Here is a 4,290-nt window from a genome sequence, read left to right on the forward strand (position 1 = left end):
TTTTTAAGTTTATTGGTTTTTCAGAGAAAGTGAGAGAGCAGAGGAGGGGCAGAGAGAGAGGAAAAGAAAGAATCCTAAGCAGGCTCCTCACTCAAACCCATGAACCATGAAATCATGACCTGAGCCAAAACCAAGAGTCAGATACTTAACCAAGTGAGCCACCCAGGCTCCCCTGCTTCCTCAAACTTTCTATTGAAATCCTCTAATGAGTTTTTCATTTCTGTTACCATGTCTTCAGCTCCAGAATTTCTGATTCCTTTTAATAATTTATCTCTGTTTATTGATATTTCCTATTTGCTCAACATTGTACTCCTGGTTTTCTTTAACTCATTGAATTGTATTTTAACAAATTCACCAAGAGATTTTAACGTGTAGCCAGCTTGGAGCACTCCTGCTTTATAAAAACTTGTGTATTCTCTTATGTGTTAAAGTCCCCCAAGGATTTCTGGAAACTGGAGATGAAGAAACTAACAGATGAAGCTCCAAGCCTCCCATATCTGTTTCAACAGAGCAGAGTAGGTTTGCTTCATCTTTTTTTGATCTTGTGTTCCATGGAAGTTTTTGTTTAAAAAAATTAATTCCAGGATGGCTAAAATAAGAAAGACAAGAAATAATAAGCGTTGACATGGATGTGGAGAGAAAGGAACTCTCGCACAGCGGTTGCTAGGAATGCAAACTGGTGCAGCCACTATAGAAAACAGTATGGAAGTTCCTCAAAAAAATTAAAAATAGAAATACCATATGATCCAATAATTCCACACTGGGCAATTATTGAAAAAAAAAAAAACAAAAACACTAATTCAAAAAGATATATGCACCCCTGTGTTGGTGCAGCATTATTGACGACAGCCAAGATTTGGAAATAAAGTGCCCATCAATAAATAGACAAGTGGGTAAGAAAGATATGTTATATATACCACGTAAATAGAAATAAAATGGAATATTATGCAGCCACAAAAGGATGTGATTATGTCATTTGTGACATGAACGGACCTAGGAGGTATTATACTGAAATAAGTTGGACTGCGAAAGACAAACAGCATATTGTTTCAGTCACATGTGGAATCTTAAAAACAAACAAACAAAGCAAATGAAGCAAACAAACAAAAAGCAGAATAAGATCTGTAAATACAGAAGACAACCTGATGGTAGCCAGAGAAGTGGGGGATGGGGGCATTAGCAACATGGATGGAGAGTGGGAGATACAGGCCTCCAGTTACAGAATGAATAAGTTATAAGGATGAAAGGCACAGCATAAGGAATGCAGTCAATAATATTCTAATAGTCTTGTATGGTGACAGATGGTAGTTACACTTGTGGTGAGCATAGCATAACTTACAGAGAAGTTGAATCACTCTGTCGTACACCCAAACTAAAGTAATATTATTTATTAAACTCAAATAAAAAAATAAAAATTAAAAAATTAAAAATTAATTCCTTTTTTTATAAGTTGAAGTCACTACTTATGTGTAACTAGTTTTTTTTTTGTTTTGTTTTTTGTTTTTTGTTTTTTTGTTTTTTTTGTTTTTTGTTTTTTTTAGCCAGGGATTTCAACCGGAAGGATCATATTTATCAGAAAATCTCCAATCCTCAGTCAGCTTTATTGTATCACCAGCTGAGATTCTAGTGGAGAAAAAACTGCCCAGTCAGGGTGCCCCTCCTTCCTACTCAATAATCTCACCACTAAAGCCTCCTTATTGCTTGATCATGGTAGGGCTTATTTTTTAAAGTTCTTACTTAAATTGTAGTTAACATACAGTGCTATATTAGTTTCAGATGTACAATATAGTGATTCAACAATTCCATACATTACCTGGTGCTCATCACAAGTGCACTTCTTAATCCCCATCACCTATTTCACCCACCCCGCCTCTACTACCTCCCCTCTGGTAACCATCAATTTCTGTAGTTAAAAGTCTGCTTCTTGATTTCTCTGTGTCTCTGTCTCTGTCTCGCTCTCTCTCCCTACCCCCTCCCTTTGTTCATTTGTTTTGTTTCTTAAATTCCACATATGAGTGAAATAATATGGTATTTTTTTCTCTGACTTATTTCACTTAGCATTATACTCTCTAGCTCCATCCATATTGTTGAAAATGACAAGATTTCATTCTTTTTTATGACTGAATAATATTCCATTGTGTGTATATATACCACATCTTCTTTATCCATTCATCAATGTATGGACACTTGTGTTAGTTCCATAATTTGGCTATTACAAATAATGCTGAATACATTTGAATTAGTGTTTTTGTATTCCATGGGTAAATACCCAGTAGTGCAATTGCTAGATTGTAGGCAGTTCTATTTTTAACCTTTTGAGGAATCTCCACACTGTTTTCCACAGTGACTGCACCAGTTAGCAGTCCCACCAATAGTGCACAGGTGTTCCTTTTTCTCCACATCCTTGCCAACACCTGTTGTTTCTTGTGTTGTTGAGTTTAGCCACTCTGACAGATGTGATATCTCATTGTAGTTTTGATTTGCATTTCCCTGATGGCAAGTGACGATGAACATCTTTTCATGTGTCTGCCGGCCATCTGGATTTCTTCTTTGGAGAAATGTCTGTTCATGTCTTCTGTCCATTTATTAATTGGATTATTTGTTTTTTGGGTGTTGACCTTTGTAAGTTGTTTATATACTTGTGATAGAGTTCTTCCACTCAAAGTCATATGTTCTGCAAAACTGTTGGGCATTGCATAGAGTGACATAATCCTTTCTGTGGCTACATTCACTGAGGGTTGCTTCTTAGCATACAATTAAATAGTATGGGCTCTGGCCACAAGCCCACTTAGCTCTGGCACTTCTTAGTTATGTGACTTTCAGAGTTACTTCTCATAAACTTAATTGTAAAATAAGAACAGTAAGAACATATACTTCACTGAGTGCTTACAATTAAATTATAAAATGCACATAGACACTGAGAACTGTCCAGGGCATACTATAAGCACTTAATGAATGATGGTTCAGTTTGAAAAATAATAAAGGACTACCTATCTGGAGGGGTTGTCTTTAAGATTAGACTTGATAAAAATGACAGAAGAATTTAAGCATGACTGAACCAACATTCAGAAATAGCTGCTCCATATCCTCACCAGTATTTGATATTATCAGTGTTCTAGAATTTGGCTATTCTCGGGGTATTAGTGTACTTTATAGTCATTTCAATTTTCACTTTCCTGATGACATTTGGTCTGGAGGATCTTTTAATATGCTTACTTTCCATTTGTATATCTTCTTTGATAAGGTGTCTATTAATATCATAAGCCCATTTTCAATCAGATTGTTGGCTTTTAAGAGTTCTTTGCATATTATGACTAACAATCTTCTATCAGATGTGTCTTTTGCAGATATTTTCTCCCTGTTTGTGGCTTTTTTCCCTCATTCTCTTCACATTGTCCTTTACAGAGTAAAGGTTTTTAATTTTAATGAAGTCCAGTTTATCAACTATTTCTTTCATAGATTATGCTTTTGGTGTTGTATCTAAACACCTATATAGGTGCTATAGGTATGTTATCTAGGTCTTCTATGTTATCTTTTAGAAGTTTTATAGTTTTGTGTTTTACATTTAGGTCTATGATTCAGTTTGAATTAACCTTTGTGAAGGGGTAAAATCTGTCTTTAGATTTCTGGGTTTTTTTCTTTTCTTTTCTATCTTTCTTTTTCTTTCTTTCTTTCTTTCTTTCTTTCTTTCTTTCTTCTTTCTTCTTTCTTTTTCTTTCTTTCCTTGTGGATGTTCAGTTGTTTCAAGACCTTTAAAGATAGTCTTGAAAAGACTATCTTTCTTCCATTGTATTGCCCTTGTTCTCTTGTCAAAGATCTGACTATATTTAGATGTGTCTATTTCTGGGCTCTCTATTGTGTTCCATTGATTTATTTGTTTATTATTTCACCAGTATCACACTGTCTTGATTATTGTAGCATTATTATAAGACTTGATGTCAGATCATGTCAGTCCTCCAGTTTTGTTCTTCAGCATTGTGTTGGCTTATATAAACTTTAGTCATTTTGTTGATATCCATAAAATAGTTTTTTGGGATTTTGATTGAAATTTAACACAATATATAGGTCAAGTTGGAAAGAATTGACATCTTGACATCCTTTTTTCTTCCTTCCTTTCTTTCTTTTTCTTTTTTTATTTAAAAAATTAATGTTAATTCATTTTTTGAGAGAGAGAGAGAGAGAAAGAGAATGAGTGGGAGGGGCAGAGAGGAGACACAGAGTCTGAGATAGGCTCCAGGCTTGGAGCTGTCAGCACAGAGCCTGACACGGGACTCGATCCCACGAACCATG

Source organism: Panthera tigris, chromosome A3, assembly GCF_018350195.1.
Source record: "Panthera tigris isolate Pti1 chromosome A3, P.tigris_Pti1_mat1.1, whole genome shotgun sequence".
Lineage (NCBI taxonomy): Eukaryota > Metazoa > Chordata > Mammalia > Carnivora > Felidae > Panthera > Panthera tigris.